This window comes from Dermacentor variabilis, chromosome 10 (assembly GCF_050947875.1).
Source record: "Dermacentor variabilis isolate Ectoservices chromosome 10, ASM5094787v1, whole genome shotgun sequence".
NCBI lineage: Eukaryota > Metazoa > Arthropoda > Arachnida > Ixodida > Ixodidae > Dermacentor > Dermacentor variabilis.
This window is the reverse complement of record NC_134577.1, coordinates 5,922,254-5,945,050: the sequence shown is the minus strand read 5'-3', so window position 1 is coordinate 5,945,050 and position 22,797 is coordinate 5,922,254. Positions and strand designations below refer to the sequence as shown.

At 51.0% G+C, this 22,797-nt stretch overlaps 1 protein-coding gene across 7 annotated transcripts in view; it reads left to right on the top strand.

Moving 5' to 3' along the window:
* The window catches only part of LOC142559769 (uncharacterized), a 448,941-nt gene that overhangs the window by 363,879 nt on the left and 62,265 nt on the right, over window positions 1–22,797 (top strand). The window contains exon 1 of one of the 7 annotated variants that reach the window (XM_075671405.1): window positions 15,168–15,384. The exons of the other annotated variants lie outside the window; for them this stretch is intronic. The gene's annotated coding sequence lies outside the window, so the exon portion shown is untranslated. Of the gene's footprint in view, window positions 1–15,167; window positions 15,385–22,797 lie in introns of those variants that run through there. 7 annotated transcript variants of the gene reach the window in all.

Genomic DNA, 22,797 nt, shown 5'->3' with positions numbered 1-22,797 from the left:
CAGTCATTGTGCCCGAAACAGGCGATGCCAAAGCAGGGACCATCTTCTCGTTACAGTCATTGTGTCCGACCGGCAGCGCCACGACAGGGTGCTACGAGATCGTGCGCAGCGCCACGACGGGGTGCTACGAGATCGTGCGCAGCGCCACGACAGGGTGCTACGAGATCGTGCGCAGCGCCACGACAGTGTGCGTCACCATTAGCCCATTGTACATTCACGTGCTCGTCTTTTGAGGGGTTCCTTCTTGCCCTCAACTGCGAGAGTATAAAAACAGCTGCCCCCGGACGCCAAAAGGAGGGCTCCGATTTCTTCAGTTGAGTGAAGTGCTCTCCCGTCTCTCTACTTCGGTCAAACCTGACCGCCAACTCTTTGCGATGTTAAAATAAACAAGTTGTTTCGTTGTTACCAGTCGACTCATGCTTTGCCGGGACCTTCGGATGCTTCGAGTTGTACCCCAGGCCGCCAGGCCAACGCTACCCTTGGGGCTTGCGACCCAGGTACAACCACGGGCGTCAGCGCCGAGTTCCCAACAGATCGTACCAGCAGTCCGATCCAAACATCTGGTTGGCAGCGGTGAGATCGCCTACGACTTCAAACAACGGTCTGCCAGCGGCGAGATCGCGACAACGGAGGCCAGCAGCAAAGAGATGCAGTTGACAGTATGCTGAGCAGCTCAACGACGATCCGGGAGCAGTGCAACGAGCCCTGTGTGACGACTGGTTGCCTGCAGCGGAACGACTGCGCGGAATTCCTGCCTGCGAGGTTTGGTGAGTGCGGGACTTTCTTCTTCTGAGCTTTGCCAGGCTTTTGTTAGTGTCAGAAACAGAGCTGGTAATTGTGGTTGTCGTTGCTGCCGGGTTAGTTTGCGGCAAGACAATAGTAAGCAGTAGAGAAAGCAGCATTCAGAGCAGCCATGGATTTGAAGTCGTTGCGCAAACCGAAATTGTTGGAGCTTGCAAGAGAGTTGGGTCTGGATGTCTCAGACAAACTAAGAAAACCTGAACTGCTAAAGGCTATTCTTGAGTTAGAGGCTGAGGATGACGAGCTGTCGGAATGCCTTGAGACTATTGAAGAGAGGGAGACTGCAAAAGAAAAAGAAGAGCGTGAACGTAAAGAACAGAAAGAGCGAGAGCAACAAGAGCGTGACCGTCAACACGCTTTGGAAATGAAGCGTCTTGAGGTAGAAATGGAACGCGCTCGTAATGGAAGTCAGGCACACGGTGCAGGAGAACGAGTATTGTTCAAAATGACTGACCTGATGCGGCCGTTTAAGCTTGGAGAGGACATTGGTTTGTTCCTGGTTAACTTTGAGCGAACGTGCGAGAAGCAGGGGTTCTCTCGGGAAACGTGGCCACAGCGCTTGCTCACTTTGTTACCCGGCGAGGCGGCCGACGTAGTCGCTCGCTTGGATAGAGAGGAGGCAGAGGATTTCGACAAAGTAAAATCGAGTCTGCTAAAAAAGTACCGGCTGTCTGCGGAGGCGTTCCGTCGGAAGTTTCGGGAAAATGAGAAAGGCAAAAGTGAGTCATATACAGAGTTTGCGTATAGGCTTATGTCGAACATGCAGGAGTGGCTCAAAGAAGAGAAAGCGTTCGGTGACCACGATAAAGTTCTGCAGTGTTTCGGGCTAGAACAGTTTTATAGTCGGTTACCTGAGAACGTGCGATACTGGGTCTTGGATAGGCCAGACGTGAGTACGGTGGCTAGAGCCGCTGAGCTAGCCGAGGAGTTTGTGACGCGTCGAGCTCGCGGAGCTAAGGACGGTCAAAAGGGTGAATTTGGCTCGAAGTTTGAGAGGCCGAAGTTCACGCCCATGAGATTAAAGGGGGACACGCGTAGTGCGGATGCGAGCGAAAGCAGTCCGACCAAACGTAAAGAGACGGCGGCAGCCAAACGCAGAAAGCGGTTCGAGATGAGGCGAGCGCGCTTGTGTTATACGTGCCAGAAGCCGGGTCACTTTTCGGCGCAGTGTCCGGAAACAACACCAAAAGTTGTGTTTTTTTCAATAGGCAGCACTGACGAGAACATGAAGCTTCTCGAGCCTTACATGCGAGACCTCCTCGTAAACGGGAAAGAGTGCCGAGTGCTTCGCGATTCCGCAGCTACGATGGATGTAGTTCACCCATCTTACGTAGAACCCCATATGTTCACGGGCGAGTGCGCATGGATCAAGCAAGCCGTGGAAGCTCATAGCGTGTGTCTGCCGGTAGCAAAAGTGCTTATTGAAGGACCTTTCGGAGCGCTTGAGACGGAGGCCGCAGTGTCATCTATGCTGCCACCCCAGTACCCGTACCTATTTTCAAACAGGTCCGATCACCTCCTGCGCGAGAAGGGGCTTTTGTTTGGTGAAGCTAGTGTTCAGGCCTTAACCAGATCGAAGGTTCGGGAGCTCGCTGCAAAGGCGGTAGTTGCGGGGCCGACGTTATCAAACAACGAAAAAGGGTCAGAGGCGCAGCAAGCTGATATTCAGAGCACGCCCGAACAGAATAAAATTGAGTCTGTAGCGTTGAAGGCGCCAGATACTGGAGAGGAAACGCCCGAAGCGGGAAAGTTAGAAGAGCTATCTACTGATTTGCTCATCGCGCCTACGTCAGACGGACTTGATAGGTTGCTAAAAGTCAGCCGGTCGGCTTTGTTAGCCGAGCAAAAAAAGGATGGCAGCCTGGAAAACATACGCTGCAATGTTAAGGAAGGTATCGCCAGGAAAAATGCGCGTTTTGTGGAAAGAGGTGGAGTCCTGTACCGGAAGTATCTAGACCGCAGAGGAGTGGAGTTCGATCAGCTGGTCGTGCCTCAATGCTATCGTCAGGATCTGTTGCGCTTGTCACACGGGGGTTCGTGGTCCGGACACCTAGGAGTTAAGAAAACTAAGGACCGTCTCTTGCAAGAGTACTATTGGCCAGGGTGTTTTCGGGACGCAGACCATTTCGTGAGGACATGTGACACTTGTCAGCGGGTGGGCAAACCAGGGGACAAATCAAGGGCGCCGTTGAAATTGGTACCTATCATTACGGAGCCTTTTAGACGGCTCGTTATTGATACTGTGGGACCTCTGCCGGTAACAGCCACGGGGTACAGACACATTTTGACTGTGATCTGCCCAGCGACAAAGTTCCCTGAAGCAGTGCCGCTTAAAGAACTCAGCTCAGTTGAGATAGTTAATGCACTACTGTCCATATTTGCGCGAGTTGGTTTTCCTGCAGAAATCCAATCAGATCAGGGCACAGTGTTTACTAGCGCTTTGACGACAACTTTTCTCGAAAGGTGTGGGGTAAAGCTGTTACACAGCTCAGTGTACCACCCACAGTCGAATTCCGTTGAGAAGCTCCACTCCGTCTTGAAGCGCGTGTTGAGAGCGTTGTGTTTTGAACATCGAACTGACTGGGAGCTGTGTCTGCCTGGGGTGATGTTTGCTTTAAGGACCGCGCCGCATGCGGCTACGGGGTTTTCGCCAGCTGAACTGGTGTACGGTCGCTCGCTTCGATCTCCGCTTCGCATGCTTCGAGAATCATGGGAAGGTAGGGGCGACGACCCAGTCGTGGTGGAGTACGTACTTAAGCTCCTCGAACGCTTAAGAAGGGCACAGGAGTTGTCAGGTGAAGCAATGGCAAAGGCCCAGCAGAGGGCCAAGGTTTATTATGATCGGACAGCCAGGGCCCGTCGTTTTGAGGTTGGCGATGAGGTCATGATATTGCGCACATCGCTAAACAACAAACTAGACGTGCAGTGGGAGGGCCCAGCACGAATTGTTCAGAAACTGTCGGACGTTAACTACGTGGTAAGTCTGCCAGGAAAGCGGAAAGCACAGCAAGTTTACCACTGTAATCTGCTCAAACCTTATAGACAACGGGAAGCAGTGGTGTGCATGATGATAAACGTTCCTGAAGAGCTTCCAGTCGAGCTTCCGGGACTAGGCTCAGTGACGAACAGGGAAGACACCGGTCAAGTCATTGGTGACCTTATCAGTAAAGCACCGCTGCCGCCTGAGCAGAAAACCGAACTACACCAGCTATTACAAGAGTTTCAAGGTCTGTTCTCTGAGAGGCCTGGTAGGACTTCTGTACTTACTCATGATATAGAACTTACCTCCCCAGAGCCAGTACGATCCAAGGCGTATCGGGTGTCACCCCGCCAGAGCGATATTATGGAGGCTGAGGTAAAGAAAATGCTACAGCTCGGTGTTATTGAGGCAGGTGAGAGTGATTATACCTCCCCTTTGATTTTAGTTGAGGTACCGGGCAAGGAACCTCGTCCTTGCGTCGACTACCGCAGGCTTAATTCCATCACTAAGGATCAAATTTATCCGATCCCTAACATCGAGGAGCGCCTTGAGAAAGTTAGTAGCGCTCAGTTTATTTCCACCCTAGATCTTGTCAGGGGTTATTGGCAGGTTCCACTTACAGAAGAGGCTAGTAGGTATGCGGCGTTCATTTCACCAATGGGAACATTCCGTCCTAAAGTGTTGAGTTTTGGTTTGAAGAACGCGCCATACTGTTTTTCAAGTCTCATGGATAAAGTGTTGCGGGGACAGCAAGAATTCGCTTTACCGTATCTAGACGACGTAGCGATATTCTCCACATCCTGGTCTGAGCATATGGCACACTTGCGGGCAGTGCTAACCCGCCTGCGCGAAGCGGGCTTGACAGTCAAGGCTCCTAAGTGCCAGTTAGCACAGGCCGAGGTTGTCTACCTTGGTCACGTGATTGGTCAGGGTCGTCGCCGCCCCTCTGAAATAAAAGTGGCCGCTGTGCGAGACTTTCCGCAACCGCGCACCAAGACCGATATTCGGTCGTTCTTGGGTGTCGCCGGCTACTATCAGAGGTACATCCCTAGGTACTCTGATATCGCGGCTCCCCTGACGGATGCTCTAAGAAAAACAGAGCCTCAAACAGTCGTCTGGGACGAGACAAAGGAAAGAGCTTTTAGCGCCCTAAAGAGTGCCCTAACAAGCCAGCCTGTGCTACGATCGCCAGACTATACAAAAGGGTTCATTGTTCAGTGCGATGCTAGTGAGCGAGGCATGGGCGTTGTACTGTGCCAACGGGAAAATGGAGAAGTAGAACACCCCGTCCTGTATGCTAGTCGTAAGCTGACCAGTCGTGAGCAGGCGTATAGCGCCACCGAGAAAGAGTGTGCATGTCTCGTGTGGGCCGTTCAGAAATTGTCATGCTATCTAGCCGGCTCGAGGTTTATCATTGAGACGGATCACTGCCCTCTCCAATGGCTGCAGACCATCTCTCCCAAAAATGGCCGCCTCCTGCGCTGGAGCCTCGCTTTACAACAATATTCCTTTGAGGTGCGTTACAAAAAGGGGAGTCTCAACGGTAACGCCGATGGCTTAAGTCGAAGCCCCTAACGTAGGAATCAGCCTCAAAATTGTTTGTTACTGATGTTTTCTTCCTGAGGCAGGATTTTTTTTTTAACATATTGCTTTTGTTTAGTGTTTCAAAGTGATGATATGCTTTCTAGTGCAATTTTTCAATTTGTGGACGCGTTCTGAGTGATGCTAGACTACTGTAAGGAACTAGGCAGTGGTATAAAAAGGGGAAAGAGCCTGGCAGGGCTTAGTGAGGGTTGTGCCGTGCTTGCTGACTGAGCGGTTGAGTTTTCAGCGTAGTTCTAACGCTTGCCGGGAACGAGAACAAAAATGTGAACTCTCCCGAAGTCACTTTGCAGTGCCCCGTGCGAACCTGAACAAGAGAACGAGGCTTTCTCTGTGCGCTGCGCTCAAGAAACGTCGAGGGACGCCCGACTTCGGTTATGAGCATCATCGAGCGACATCCCTCCGGACAGCGGATGCAGTCCCCTGTCCATCGGGATCTCCTTCCCCCGGCGGGGCGGTCTGTTGCGTTTCGCCTGCGACACGTGGTTTTGCCGGCGCGACTGCGGCGGGGCGGCAGACATTTTGGCCCGATCGTCGTCGCCGCAACACTCATCGCCAGGTGTTTCCAGGCGCGTCTGCGGCGATGCGACCGCCTAGGGATCTCGTTCCAGTCATTGTGCCCGAAACAGGCGATGCCAAAGCAGGGATCTCATTCCAGTTATTGGGCCCGAAACAGGCGATGCCAAAGCAGGGATCTCATTCCAGTTATTGGGCCCGAAACAGGCGATGCCAAAGCAGGGATCTCGTTCCAGTCATTGTGCCCGAAACAGGCGATGCCAAAGCAGGGACCATCTTCTCGTTACAGTCATTGTGTCCGACCGGCAGCGCCACGACAGGGTGCTACGAGATCGTGCGCAGCGCCACGACGGGGTGCTACGAGATCGTGCGCAGCGCCACGACAGGGTGCTACGAGATCGTGCGCAGCGCCACGACAGTGTGCGTCACCATTAGCCCATTGTACATTCACGTGCTCGTCTTTTGAGGGGTTCCTTCTTGCCCTCAACTGCGAGAGTATAAAAACAGCTGCCCCCGGACGCCAAAAGGAGGGCTCCGATTTCTTCAGTTGAGTGAAGTGCTCTCCCGTCTCTCTACTTCGGTCAAACCTGACCGCCAACTCTTTGCGATGTTAAAATAAACAAGTTGTTTCGTTGTTACCAGTCGACTCATGCTTTGCCGGGACCTTCGGATGCTTCGAGTTGTACCCCAGGCCGCCAGGCCAACGCTACCCTTGGGGCTTGCGACCCAGGTACAACCACGGGCGTCAGCGCCGAGTTCCCAACAGATCGTACCAGCAGTCCGATCCAAACAGGGGCAATTGTTGACCGCCGAATGCCTCCCCTCCTATGCGTCTGTCTTTATTCTTCGCTCGTCCACCTTCCTGGCTTCCGTTATGGCCTGTCCAACTTTCCGCGTTCCTCTTTCTTTGGTAAGTCGTACTTGTTTATTTTTTCTTCGGTTAACGGGGCAGCTCTTGTATTCGGCGACTCGGGTTTCGGAGGTGCCCACAAACTTCTGAGGTATGCAGCTGAATACGCGAAAGAAGGAAAATGTTCACCGAAGGGCCATTCGCGTTGTCCTACAGGCCGACCTCTTTTTCCGGCATACTCCTTCACGGCCTGCTGCTCGTATATGGGGGCACAAAGATAGGCCGCTCCTTCTTTCGTCCTGCAAGAGCCGCGATTCGCGGCTTCCGATGTGCCTCGTTCTGTCACGGCTGCCTTCGAAGTAACCGCGAAGTTGCGCGGTCCAGTCTCGTTGAATTACCCGCCGCGGTAGCTCGGTGGCTTTGACGTGGCCACTGCCAAGCACGCTGTCGCGGTATCGAATCCCGGCGCACACACTTCGATGGGGGCGAAATGCAAAAACGACCGTACCTTGGGTCAGGGCTGGGCACTATCGAGGATACATATATCCTAGATACTACCTTAGATACTCTTTGGACATGATGTATCTGTATCATGACACGTCTGGCAAGACGTGTGTCAGTATCTGTACCATACGTTTTGCAAGATGTGTGCCAATATCTGTATGTCCGATACATGAACGAATGTATCGCGTATCTTAAGACACGTGGTACTGGGCGGGGAGGGGGCTACCGCAACACCGCTGTGCGAAACTAAAAGTTGGCTTAACTCCGCTTCTCAAGCTGCTGCCGCTGCCACTATGAGCCACCTTAATAAAACTAAAGGCAGCGACATTCGTTTATCTTTCTGCCAGAGCCCTCCAGCGAGGCCAGGCGATGAGGTCTTCGCGTCCCTATTGGTGGAGCAGAGTCACGTGGTGGTGCTCGCGCTGAGTCGACAAACGGTAGAACTCCAAAGCGGTATTTGCGCCATCGTGCAGAGGCCTCCTGTTGACGCTCTTCTGATTAGATGGCGACCCGCTTGCTGGTCAACAAGCAGAGCAGCGACTCGCAGCAGCTGCAAAAGCGACAAGGAAATAAAAAAACCGCTCACAGCGCAGCTTATAAATAGCTTTCGCCTTAAGCAGCTAAGGCAACACCAGTAAATTGTTTCGGAATGAAAATATACCTTCAACAAAAAGACAAAATTTTTGAGATACCAACAGACATTTCATTCAAATGAAACAGGGCTGGTCAGAGTTAAGAAATTTCCAAGCAAACATCGTTTGCTGATACATTATATGGATGTGTAATAACAAATCTGTGAATGTCTCGAACTATCTTAAGACACCAATAGAAAGTATCGTATCGGATACAGTAATTGCAGTAGTATTTTGTGTCTGTATCTGAAATACTTGTTTCCCATGAGTATTTTGTATCGATCGTATTATGATACAATTGCAAAGTATCTTTGCCCAGCCCTGCCTTGTGTACACGTTAAAGACCCTCAGGTGGTCGAAATTTATCCGGAATCTCCCACTACGGCATGTGTATAATCAGATCGTGTTTTTGGCACGTAAAACACGAGATTTTTTTTTCACTGAATGTGAGATTATAGCTTTCTATGGGAGCCTATCTCAAATTTTCACACCATATTGGCGATATAATTTACTTTTCTTTCGGTTTAGATGTATTGAGAGAAGTAACCTCTTGAAAAAGTGCACATGGGGCCTGCTGCTCATTATTCCGCAGTATGCTTACGGAAAGATTAAGCGGAAAACTCACAACAGATGTACGTCTGTGCAGTCATACAAGCACGTGATTGGAGGACGCAATACAAACACCAACAATTTCTGCCGCAGAGACACAGCTCCAGGGAGACAGAATATCAACCTGCTTTATTCAGATATGAGGAGCTCGATCAGGTAGGGTATGATAGGAAAAACTTTATCCAAGTCCTTCAGGTCGCGCTGCTGCAGCGTCCTAGTACGAAGCAGGCCGCTTCCACGTCGGGACCAAAAGGCCTAGCTTCTCGACCGCATCATATTCGGGCAGCACGTGTGGGTTTATTGACCGGTTGCCTTCACCCAAAAAGATCACGTTCTCGCGACGCCAAGGTCTGGGAGCGGTAACATATTATATATATATATATATATATATGAATTATAGTTTGAGGCCGCGCAGGTTGGTCATCGAAATTAATTAACCACTGCACCTTCGATTTCGTGTGACATATGTGCTATGACTCTAAATTATAGGAGGTTAATGGCACACCTATGCGCCTTGCATCAGTAATATAGAATGACGAAGCCTAACCACTTTTGCCGCGCCTGCCCTGCAGCATACAAAAATGAGGAGAAAAAGAGTGAGAGGGGGAGGATATTTCTGAGCTCTAAAGTCGGCTTGTGCTTTAACGCGTACGTATTCTGCGATTATTGTTTAGCTCGAAAGGTCGTGAATGCATGCCTGTGCCGTATAAGCTCTTCTTCTTTTGGCAACGCATTGGTAACTTCGTTCACTCAGTTTCACGATGCTTTCTGTCATTACTCAACCGGTTGCGCGCGTCTCGCCCTCGTATGTAAGTGGCCGAGATATTTCCCGGCCCAAAGGCTGAGCGCAGAGATTACAGCCGGGCGAGAAAAAGGAAGAAGAGGCGGCGCTTACGCAACGAGCTCGCACATAACGAGCGCCCGCCGTGCACGCTTGGCCTGTCACTCAAAACGTGCTACGGCACGAGTGAGGCCTTCTCGCCTTGTTTTGGGCCCACAACTTGTACGCGGTGCACGTAAAACGCCTGCGAAAGGAAGTAGAAGAGGCGAATTCCTACGAGGAAAGAAGAAACGGGGCTCCGGCTGCCCCGGGTTCCTTCTCTCTCTCTTATTTCTTTTTTACTCCGTAAATAGGACGCATGCACGTACGTGCATGAAAACTGACGCACATACAAATGCCAACAGAAAAGGAAATACAAGGAAGACCCAGACGTAACGATGTCTTCGTCGAGGGCCCAACAAACGGTCCGGAGAGCGAAACAAGCCGTAGACTCTTTGTTTTCCCGCCTTCCTCGCACGTTCGCGGCCGCCGTTGCCATCTCCGAGCTCTCTCTCTGCCTTGCTCGAAATCTGTGCAGCGCTGTAGGCCCTGTAGCTCGTCTCTCAGCCGATCAAAGGCCGAATTCATGACGGGTTCAGTGTCACTGGCTGTCACGAGTAATCGTAGCAGGTCAGTAAGATGGAGCGACAAAGCATATGTGCCGGGAATAACCATCGATGCATAGCCGTCAGTTTGTGTATCGGATTCCTCATCTTCAGTTCAATAAAGGCTCCAATCGGCATCAGACGTGATCATTCTTTTTTAATGCCGAGCCTGCAAGATCGGCTAAATCGTTTTCTCTCTTTTCTTTTTCGAAAATAACCATGCGCGGGTTCTTCGCGGCGTTGTTTTTCTGTTGACCTGCGTTGAGCTCGTATGGCGTGCTTCTTCACGAGCGTGCTTGATACTGTGCGTCAATCATTATTCTGATTGTTTGTATTATGTGCTGTTCTTCGACAAGTCGTTTCATGTACGAAATACGAGAGAATCGGTGCCGTGGTTCATCGCTTGAGACACCTGCTGCAAATGCGATTGGTGCGGGTTCCATGGCCGGCCAGGCTATCAGCCGCAAAACCACTGCTGCTTCGAACATTCGCTACGTTTGCACCATCTGTACCGTCGACAACATCGCTGCTGTAGCCTCTAGCGCACTGCGCCGCATTGGCGAGCGCAACAATCTTGGAAGAAAAGGAGCGAAAGAAGGAAACAGGTCCGTCCTGCTCCAGTAACGAATAAGGCAACGCAGTCGGCGGCAGAGATGGATTTCTCTGGCCGTTTCGAGATGTTCTTCCCCCGGGTTGGGGCTTGTAGCGTTGGTCGCCGAGCAAAGGAGCTACATAGTCGGACTCGACCTCGAACGAGCGGCGTCAGCAGGCGCCCGCCGTTGGACGCGCCGCAAGGAAAGGCCGGTGCATGCATTCGCGGCTGTCCCGTCCATGCGTCGCGGATATGTGGCGCCGATCACAGTGGCGAAACGGCGGTGATCCAGTTCCTCGTCCCACACGTGGCGCGCTGTTCGCGAGCGTCGAGACCGTGACTCATTCTCACTGCGCGTCTCGATGGCACAGGTCGTGTGAGACGTGGTGTGTGAGGCGTTTATTTCTTGCGTTTCTGGACCATTTCTCAGCCGTGTGGTGGAATCTTTTCGCTGGTGAATGAGACTCGGGGGCAGAGCTGCACAGGCTCTGGGTCTCCTTCACAATTGCAAAAAAATAAAAAAATAAAATGAAAAAAAAAGTCACGTTTGCGTGACGTCTGGTGTAGGAGGGTGGTGTCTTATCGCTTTCGTATCTACCTTGTACTCATATCAATATGAAATTGTATGAAAAAATAAACAGTTCATATAGTCGTGCATTGTCGTGTCAAACTGCGTGTCCGCGTCTTGCGTTTTCCTCGAGTAGTGCTTCGACTTCGTGCTCAGGCATTGAATAGCAGTGTGCGTCGACGGAAGAGGAGCCTGCGGGACCAAATATTTGCTCCGGGATTCCTGTAATCCTCTTTGCCTCGTGTGCATAGCGATGTTAGCGAGTTCTGCCCACCGCGTTATTGACGACCTTGGTGCGCAGTGCGCCTTGATAAGTATAAAGCAAGCAAAGTTCGGGTATTAAGCTGCTAATTCATATGCACGCGGAAATGGCTTGGTTTTGGGAAGGTCCGCTGGCCCTTCAGATACCAACAACCGAGAATCTCGGAAGAAATTTCACGGTGACCGCACTTGTGCGTATAGAACGCGAAATTCTGCTTTGCTCGTTTTTCCCCCTCGCGCAATATTGGAGAGTTTTAGATTAGGGGACGCAAGCACTAGGGGCGACGGTACTGCGCACGCGCGCAGACCGAGAGGTAGGGGTCCGCGTAGGCGCAGTACCGTGGCCCCTATTTATTGCGTACGCAAGCGCCTTCCGTCCCCTAATCCAAAACCCTGTATTACTGCTGCTACCACCCACCGTGGTTGCTTATAGTGACTATGGTGTTGGGCTGCTATAAGCACGAGGTCGCGGGCTCGAATCCCGGTCACGGCGGCCGCATTTCGATGGGGGCGAAATGCGTAAACACCCGTGTGCTTAGATTTAGATACACGTTAAAGAACCCCAGGTTGTCCATATTTCCGGAGTGCCCCACTATACGGCGTGCCTCATAATCAGATCGTGGTTTTGGCACGTAAAGCCCAATAATTCAATTTTTTTGCTGCTACTACCGCTGTTGCATTCCACAATAAGTACACATTACATAATTTTTTGACGGTTTTCTTCCGTTTTACTGCTTCACTCGCCCGCGCCTTTACCAGCTTCTTAAATAAGCGAGTGATCGAGCTTAATTTTCCAACGAGTGGCCTCTGTAAATTTTATTTGAATAACTGTCAGCGGGCCTATACACGTGACAAAATAAAGTATTGTGTCCAAGCTTGGACTTCTCCGCGCACTTCTCCATTGTTTCGGTGACGAGGAGTGTCTGGTGCCACCTATTTCTAAAGCCGCCGAATATTTAAGATAATAAAAAAAAAACGGAACAAGAAAAGAAAAACGGGAAATTTATTAGAACACGTATACCCCGCTGGGGCCACGTATAGGAGAGTAGCGACTGACCAGAAGCAATTGGTGGACGACGCAATGGCGCTGTGCTCAGGTGACGTGCCGTGCTCTGCCGACCTTGAGCTTTTGTGCGTGTTTTGCCGTCGAGTGAAAGGGCGCATCGCTTTTGCGTGCCAGCTCGTGCTTGGTCCGGCGCGTGGACTCTTGGAGCTCGCCGAACATGAAAGGGAAAAAAAAAAACACGTCATGCCGCGGCGGCTTGCGATGTACCCGGATGTCGACGGTCAGCGAGGGAGGCCTCTGTCCGCGATCACTTGACCGAGCTTGCCGACCGCTCGTGTGTGTGCACTGCTGCACAGGCGCGGCTCGCAGTCTTTGTCTGCGCGGCTGTCTGGACGGCGAGGGTTGCGCTTGTGGATACCGCCTTGGAACGAGGGCGCACGGCGCGGAGAAGGAATTCCCAAGGAGCCGCGGTCTCTCCTTTGTGCCCATTCATTCGCCGACTAGCAGGGTTTCGCAGCTCAATACTTGCTCGATACATTTGGGCCTCCAGAGAGCTGCAACGCATTTATTGAAACAGACACGTTTCGAAGAGCATGCCGAAGTCGGTGTATTGCAAGAACGGTGCATGTGCCAACATAAGTGACTGTGATTTTGTGATTAGGCCCTGTTGGTATTTGACGCAATCCGGGATTGACGCAATTTTCGAACGTCGGACACTACTATTTAGAGTTTTGGCCATAACGGGATTTCGAAAAAAAAAAAAGAAGGAAGGAAGGAGAAGAACAAGACGCACGCGCATTTTTCGGCCAGCGTTTGGTACAATACCGTGAGGCAGACGCATTTCGGTGAAGACGGGATGGAGAAACGCTCGTACGCCTGGACTTCACTGCACGCTAACGAAACCACGTCGTCGAGACAATTCCGTAGCCGAGCCACTACTGCGTCACCCTCGTAGCGAGGATATCGAGCACAAAACCTGAGCCTCTACCTACGTATCATAACTATTTACTTATTTATTTGTTTGTTTATTTATTATGCATTGGAAATGGTGGCAACAAGCACAGTATGTCGCCGGCGCCTCCGCAACTGTAAATGGTAAGTGAGTGGAGAGTGGTAAAGTGAAACATTTTAGCTATGCGCAGCCAATCGTGGGGCAGACAACTTTAATTAGAACTAATAAAGAAGTGGGGAATATATAATCTAGAGTCAATCGGCTCTACAACGAAATAGGGTAGATAGTAACGAATTGTTATCTGCCCTGTGTGTGTGAACGCCTCTACAGCGAATGCCCCTACAACGAATTTGCGTGTACAATGATGGAATATAGGCCACCCCGAGGGCTCGTCTGTCGCTGTACAACGAAAACACGTAGCGACGTCGCCGCTTCTCTTTGTGGCCACTACCAGCCGGTGCTGCTAAAGGGGCCCTCGTGTAGTGTGCACAAGAAGGCCCCCTGTATAGTCGGCGCACATATAGGAAGCGTCACAGTGCGGCAGGCTCCGGACACAGCAGCGGATATATGGTGAACTCAACCGACGTGACGACTTGCTCGGAATTGACGACCTCAGCACCGCCGTAAAGGAGGGGTTGGGAGGAGGAGGGGGGGGGGGGAGGTGCGGAGCTTGCACCAGTGCTGCAGCAGAATATTTTCGACGACGCATTGCCTTGCGTCACTTGCCGCGCAACTCGTTGCCATAGCGTCGGCTGCAGTCCTTTATTGAGTTTACTCTAAGTAAACGTTTTCTTTTGCAGAACGTGCGTAGACTGCTTTATAGAGAGTTGTGCTGTACGCGTCGCTACAACGAAGTGACCTGTATAACGAAGGGTTTATACAGTTCGCGAGTACTCAGTCATAAAATCGTTTCTCTGTGCATCACATTCGTCATATTCTCGCATGTACACTATTGAAAACGGTCTTTCACAGACACTTCGACATAGTCACTTGCCACAAAAGAGTAAAGAAAAAAAGAAAGAGTTCTCGCGCAACTTTGCAATAGCACGTGAAAAGCACGATATGTCATCATCTATCGGAGAGCACAATCGTGCGCGTTTGGGTGAATACTCTGCTTAGGAAAAAACTAGATTTCTCATAATATTATTTCAAGACACAGCGAGCCGGTGATTTAAACCAAGCAGGGGGAGCTACAGCACAGGCCGATTATGCCATCGCTCTCGGAATGGTCTCCCCTCCTAGAGGATGCATCGGGGACCGCTGGCTGGAGCCTTCTGGCCAGTGGATTCAGGATTTGTGCCCAAGCATTTCTTGTCAACCGCGAACTCGCGAGATATTCACCTCGAGTGCTGCTCCTGGCCGCGCCTGGGCTTTCTGTAATATTTTGCAGATCAGTTCAGTGTAGCAGCAACTAGCACTAATTTTCGAAGAAGCGCTGCAAAATGATTCAATCACAACCGGAGCATTAACTTGGCGCTAATATTCGTGGTTTCGTTTCTTTCCGAGGAGGATTGGAATTCGCCTCCTGCCACTGTCTTCACTTGAAATGATTTTTATGCTGAAATGAATCGATCCTTTTCTTAGTATCGAAATCTCTCGATACTTGTACTAGATATTGATGTACTCTTTATTGAAAACTACTGTCTCGCTGTAATTCCCTCGTTGAATTCTGCTTGGATTAAAGCTCTCACTACGTTGAAACAGAAGAAATGTGGCCCCCGACGGGGCTCGGTCGAAGAAGCCACGTATGACCGCGCAGCCATGGTGTACTTTCCGAGGCGCGCCCCTCTCCCCGCGCGTGCTACAACCCCCCCCCCCCCCTTCCCGTACCAGGGCAGCAGCAGCCAATGGGCTGCCACCGGCGGCGCGGGCGAGTGCGGCGGACAACAGGTATGCGCCAACCTGTTTGGGCCGGCGCGTCTGCACCGAGTGCGCGCGCCACCATCGTTGGCCGACGACCGCGGTGCCGCGAGTGGACGCCTCGCTTGGAATAACAGCCGTCCGAGAAGAGGATGCATCGGTGACTACCCTTGTGCCCGGCCGATTCTGGATTTTCGCTCGACGAGCGGGTGCCCCGTGGCCGCAGGTGAGGCCGAGTCGTCTGCTCCGCGTACTCGACTGTCCGCGGTCGCGCGACGACAGCCGCGCTGTCGTCGTCGTTGCGTTCTCACTCGTGTGGCTCGAATGAGCAAGTGGCAGCGGCTGGTGAGCGCTGCTCGACAGCAGTGCTTGCTTCGGTGGCTTACTTCTGCTACTTTCGGGACTCGATGAGAGACCGACGGAGAGCGCATTCTTGCCGCGTTTTCACTTTCCGCACCTTCGGCTAAGATAGCACAGGGAGTGCACACCTGAAGGCCAAAACGTGCGGGAAACGAGAGCTGCTGTGGGGTTGTTCGTGGAGTTGGCCTGGATGTGGCATGCTGCTTACATTTAATCGCAATACTCGGAATGTGTATAGAGCACTGTATAACTGCCGCAGCGCTGTCTGAGTTAATTTATCGCTAATCTCCGTTGCGCATGGGAAAGGGGGAGCCTATTTTTGTCTGCGCTGCTCGAGGGATGCACTGCGAAGCGAAGCGTGCAGCCGGCCTCTTCAAGAGTGGTCAACATCTCTTTACATATATCTAAATAAAAAAAATAATAAAGCCATGTGCATTTATTTCCCGCTTGGTTTGAGGAACTCTTTATAACCGATGGAAGTCACACTCAAGAGAGCCACGTGTAGTCAGCACTGACACGTCGAACACCGCAGATGCTGTGAATCTCCTCGCTCTCGAAAATTTTGCGTCCTTTGGTGCTTGTAATAAACGTCGTCAGTCTTGTGCCCACCTCGTTTATTTAACGCTCTGCGCCCGCTACTTTCCTGTCAGGAGCTCTATGTCACGCTAATATGCGCATACATGCCGTTCGTGATCTTTAAGTACTGGTATAGCCCTGCGTTAGAGAAAAGACGTGCACGCAAGGTAGGCTGAAATTATTGTTGGCGCACAAGCCCCAGAGGGTGCACAAAGAAAACGACCCGGCACTTTTATAGCAGCGTGGTCTGCCACCTATATACTTATAGGTTAGCCTCTGAGACTTCAGGCACCAAGGTAAAGTCGATGCGAGAGGTAAATATTTTATTTACCTTTGACCTTTCTTCTGTCACCTTTGTTGAAGGTTGAATCATGCATAAAGAGGGCGCCGAAGTACACCTGCAGAATCGTTTGCTGCTTCCTCCTCGAGCGCTAATCTCAAAGCCGTCAGCTGAAACAGGGGCTCGCGCATATATTGTACACCAGTAGTGCAACTGGGTTTATCATAGCATATCTTTAAAATAGACGTCTGCATAATTTTTCTTAGTTTTTTTTTTTTTTCGCGCGACTTCGGGACCTTGGTCTTGCTTCTAGCGTTAAAACTGCTCCTTAAAGAGATAACATTCGCGAATGCATTTGTTCAACGTCCCTGAAAACGAGAAGATTACACGCGCAATGGAAAGCGGCTAGAAGCGAGTTTACCGATTTTCGAGGGACACAAGGCCAATCAATCGTAGGGCTTCAGACTGCACGACACAACGTCGCCTCACGAGGGGAAAAACACCGATTGAAGAACGTTCAGCGAATGGCTTCGGCTCAGCTATGAATGACGCGAAAGCTGCCTCCATAAAGCATGAGACTCGGCAGATCGTACTAGATTCGAAAATTAAATAGGCGAGACCGTCACCTAACACATTACTAGAATATTGAAGGAACGAGCGACATACCTTTACGTTCCACACCTTCGCCTACAAGCTGATGCGAGACAATCCGCAGTGGAATGATCAAGATTAATTCCTACCGCCAACGATGTTCTAACGCGATAAAGCATTTAGGGCGTCGTGACTTTACGCTGCTTTTCTGACATTATATATATATATCCCTCTTTTTTGCACTGGGCCTCCATATGGAGGCTGCATACACGACTCACAATGAATCTGCCCTTGTCATCAAGGAACCCTACAGTCACTCATGTTGAGTCGTCGTTTAGCGCACAGTGCTTAACACACTTATTTCTTCGGATACGATCGTCCCGCGGCCAGACGTGGATGCAAGGACCCGCATACCTGGCGCTTTAGAGTCGCCAACGCGTTCTCGAAGGCCGCTTCCCCTCGGGTGTCCAGGCCACGCGGAGCCACGGCCGAAGCTCCCGGGTCTGAACGTCGCTGGCGGCATACGAGACCCTGGGCTTCGGTTTCACCTCAAGTATTGCTGCGCCAGTTGGTACGTGCGTGATCGCTTAAAGGAAAAGCTACTTTGTCAGTTTATTGAGACATCAACTTGTTGACGCACTGCAACCAGAAAAATATGGCTGGTTCTCAGAAAGCCTTTATAACACTACTGTAGGTTGTGAAAGGCAAACGAGATTATTATCTTTATTATGGCGCCGCATGCTTCTCGTCTTCTTTGCCGCGTCGCCAGCGCGGAGCTCGTCGTGGCGCGGCGGCCCTCGCTCGCTGCGCCGCTTTCCTCCTCGGGGCGACGCGTCTCCGCTCGCGTTGATTAAACGCGGCTAATTTTAGGCGACGCTTCGCAACGGCCAGGAAGTCGGCTTCGGATTAAAAGACGGCAGCCGCCATTCCTGCTTGGACAAAGTTCTCGCCGCTTTCCGCGGTGCTTGTCCAAAGATTATTGCCCCACTTTCCCAACGCTGCGCTCGGTTTGTTCGGTAGCGTGTACGACGTTTTCTCGCGGCCCGGTGAAACGATGCCGCCTCAGCGACGGACTGCTTCTTCCGCGGGGGCAGCGCTACGCGAGGCCGCATCTGTGCGGACGTTGCGGCTTCCTCCATGCGACGCCAGATTCGCCCTCGGGATGTCGAGAGAAAAGCGCCAATCAGGCGACACGAGAGCTCGCTTTCGTAGTTATTCATTGCTTTCTAAGCTAACCCTATAGTTTCGTTTATTTTTGGCGATCGTTTCCATACCCAATGCACGCCACTTCTACGGGAGTCTAGAGAGCACAACTAACGACGATTATAGACTCCGCTAAGAGAATACAAGAAGCACAAGTGTAGTAGCAGCAGTAGTAACGCCAACCACGACTGGGATGATCACTGATGTACAGAGAGAGAGAGGCCCCGCCGTTAGTGTCCCATCAGACACACCTGCTTCCGGGCGGATTGCAGGCCCGCCAAGGCCCCGCTTCTTTCCAGAGATCCTCGTGGCGTATACCTGCCGCCCTTGCGTGTCCCGCAAGGGGCTCCCTGTTTGCGGGTTTCCCACGGGCTGCCGCAGAGTGCGCATTCTGCCGGCACGAGGCTGCGCCGGGTGCAGCTTCGGAGCTCGACGAGAGGAAGACGCGAGGGCATGTGGCTATTTTTGAATCTTTTTTTCTTTATTTTTCTTCACTGCGCACTGTCGCTTGTGCCTAATGCATGTATGTGTTTAATTTGCCCTCTAACGTTCTTTCGCAAACAAAGTGCTTTCCTGGAAAGGGAAAAAAACAAAAAAAGAACTGAGTTCTTCGATGCTCTCTCCACTACGGCTTGGATTGTAAGGCCGTTTATATTCGCTTTTTATTCACAATCGAGGCTATCTGTTTGCGTATGCTTGTTTCTCGGAGGTGGTCATTCTTGCTTGTAAGGCCTCATCATACGCTGAATTTGATGCAGCTTCCTGTCGACTAAGCTGGCACCTATTGCGCTTACGTAGCTGAAATAATTCATCCATATAAAGAAGAGTTCACACAAAAGCATTCCGATGGTGGAGCGCGTGTTGAAGACAGCGACGTAGTTTTTTCTTTCTTTTTTTTTCGTAGTGAAAGTTTCCACAGGACAAGACCTTCACATACTAAAGGTGATATTCCGGCTGTCATACCGCGGCACATGCGTCCTTCTTGCTGAAAGCATGCGTAAAATATATAGAAGGACATTTATTGTGGGCTTTATATTTGGACAGCAAATATAAGCAGGTGTGAACCTTTGTTCATTGTTATATTGCCCTACGTACGGCGCACACTAACGAGGACAAGATGAACAGCGACTGCAGGAACGAAGACACAAACTGACACGATCAGAAGCGCAAAAGGTTCAGTCTGTGTCTTCGTTGCCAGTCGGTATTGATTTTGTCCCCATTGTACGTGCTGTGTGCAAAGCGCAATATAACATTGACTTAATGTACACCAACTAGCCCAATTCATCGTTCAGTTAAGTGAAATTTTCTTTTGGGGCGATACGGGTCCTCTCCCACTCGCTCCCCTGCATCGTAGATGGTTGTGAAGTAGCAGACCGAGGCCTGCACGCGTTGTTGTTGGCTTCTTCGATGGAAAAGTGGGGAAGCCGAGCATGGGATATACGCAGCGAGAGAGGACCGTTTTCCGTCTCTGTTGTCGAGACCACAAAGGGAGCGCGCCGGCAGCCCCGGAGGTCTCGACACCGCCGCGGCACGCACCCTGGGCGCGGGGCGGCGGTCCGCGCCCCTCGTCGCAGCCTCGACAAAGGCCCCCGTCGCTCCGCCGGAACTGCAGTCGGCGAGCCTGTTCTGCCTCCCCGGCCGACGCGATCTTTCCACCTGTGGTTGCACTGGTGGGAACCTGCCGACCCCGCATGTGCTGTTTGCTGCTTTTCCTTTTGAAACCCGCTGCCGGGGCCGTGCTTCACTGTGTTTGCTTTCAAGGCATCCGGACATCCGGAGTCTCGCCGCCTCTCGAGTGCCGCAACGCACAGCACGAACCCGACTGTCTTTCTTTTTTCAGCGGCATGCACGTATATCGGTTCTCGTTATTTTCTTTCTGGGTGATGCTGTCGCTGTAAAACAATTCGGTCTCCTCCCCCCCCCCCTCACCCCGGCACTTTTTTTAATGAGCGGCGGAGGGCGACTGGCTGCTTTTGTTTCCGTCGCGCTGCTGTCTCCCTGGGCGTTCACAGCGTCGCTCCCGCGAAAGCGAGCCACCGAGCAGCCGCCCGCAGATTGACAAGGTTGCCCTTGTGCCAAAGCCGATGCGTTTCCGCCTTGAAATGACCAAACGTGCCTATTTGACACATTTTAACGTGTCGCGGAACCTATATGAATGGTCTCATTCTTGAGGCTTGGTTTTCGTAGCTTCTGCACGTGGAATCAACGCGAGGCGGACCGTGGAATCCGGCCAAGCGATTTGTAACGTCACAGATGTAAGTTGTGTTTCCACCAGCGTTGACCTTTGTTCTGCACACGTGTTCAGCGCAAGACTTGCCCGCGACGGAGCTGAGCACAGAGGGCGTCGTGTCGCCACCCATGCTTTTCCTCGGCATTGGTGCAGGCTTTTTCTTTGCCGAACGTCGCGTGTGGCTCAGAATGGCGTGCAGTGCGGAGTGTCCGAATGCCGTCGGCTAAATGGAGACGTGGCGCAGCGCGACTCCGTCAGGACGAAATAATAACCTTACGGTGGGACTATAGCGGAAACGTTATGAAATGTGTCGGCCGGAGAGTGCTGTACTGTTTTAACAAGTACACCACCTCTAGCCTTCCTTTAAACGCTCGAGCACAGATCCCGGCCGGCGTGTTATTCGAGACTACTTTTAAGCCAGTGACACTATTGAAAGAGCGGGTGAAGAGAAGGAGAAAACTTGCGACCGAATTTAAAACTCGGCCCCAGCCCGCCCCCTGCTCGCCACTTTCTTGGTTTTCTAAAGAACTCAGATGCTCGTGGCTAAACCTGTTTACTCGCATGCATGGACGATGGCACGGAATTATACAGGTCGAGTTGCTGATTTATTGGTTGCTATATTTGATGGCATTGGAAATGGCAGCTTTCGTCGCCGGATTTTCCACACCATTTCATTGTCAAATTAACAGAGAGAGAGAGAGAGAGAGAGAGAGAGAGAGAGATGACGTGAAAGAAATAAACACACGTACTTAATGATCGAGCCACTTATTCGCTTGGGTGGTTCACCAATGCCGCGATAATGCACTTGCTATATTGTGCGCAAGAATGCACAAAGAACGGCGAGGAATTGAAGAAAACGGTTACATACACAATATAAAAGAAACAATTACAAATGCAGGGAGCAGAGCAAAAAGGAATAGCTGTTACTAATCAGGTACACTGCCGCTCCGTTACGAAACGAATTAAAGCTTCAAGTGCTTTGATTTACATTGGTGCATCATTTACAAAAAACTTGGGCCGTTCCCGTGTACGGTTAAGCTTCGGGCTCAGCATGTATGGTTTTATCTTACCTTAACAAAACCCACTTAGCTAAACGCCTTAGCTGTCCTATATCGACAATGGCACGGAGCTGAAAATCACCCGACACCTTTCTTGCATTCGCCTTTTAAAATAAAAACATCATCCAGAAAAAGAAACTGGATAGAAATAAGAAGAGCGTGGGCACAAGTAGTGAGTGTGGCTGCGTGTACCTACATGTTTTTATTGTTGTTATTATTATTATATTATTATTATTATTATTATTATTATTATTATTATTATTATTATTATTATTATTATTAATATTATTATTATTATTATTATTATTATTATTATTATTATTATTATTATTTAAATGAATAATAGGAGAGGTTGGCGCCTTTATGGCGGCATCGGCTACTCCTTGTCACTTAGCAAAGGAAACAAATATGCGGAAAGGAATAATGTCACAAGATGTGACGCTCATTAGAACACCAGATGAATACAAACTAGACAGCCCAACAGTACACGGATCGCAAAGATTTGTGCATGAGTTCAGTATACGTACGCCTATGTAAAGTACGATGTTTTGAACCCAGAACAACATTTGTATCACTCATTTACTTTATTAGGATTAACTGAAACTTAATATTTGCCCAAAATGCTGGTGTCCTCGAAAACGTTCTTCAAAGCAAGAAGTGCTCCTTTCTGAAGGCCCGCATGTTGACCGCGGACCAAGTACCTTTTTTTCGAGTGAATGGTCTCCTCTCTGAAAGCAACAAACTTGCTTGCAACATCCTTCGTTGTGGATCGTATTTAATGCACTCGAGGAGGAGATGATCTTCGTCTGCAGGTGGCCGCAAGGACGCTGCGGACGATAGAGGCACGTTTTATCCCGTGCACGTGGTTTCACCGTGCTGGCCGACACCGTGGGGTACGCTGCTCTACATCGAGAAGAGTGCCGCTCGAGAAACGTTTCTCGAGAAGCTATAGCGATCGTGGAGACGGCAGATAGAAAAACCGCGTTTTTAGGTAGGGTAGAAGCTGAGAAACACGTTTCCTGCGTGCACGTTGTGTGTTGGTCACTCGTATCAGTCTCGTCACCCGAACGAGCCGGCTTGTAACGCTAGTGGAAACAAGGAGCCCCCGATTGGGCAGCAATGGCGCAGCTTCTTCGGGGCGGGACTCGTGCCATGGCGCGCCCTTCGAGTGCAAACGAGGATGCGAGGTCGGCGATATGCCCGTGACGCCTCGCCTGCACGCACCGTCTCCGAAGAATGGGGCCCGCAAGTGGGCCACCGTTTCGCGTTGGCCGCGCAAGCGGTCCGAAACGTAATAATTCAGCCTGCACGGGTTGAGCGGTCTACGCGCTACGAGCGCCA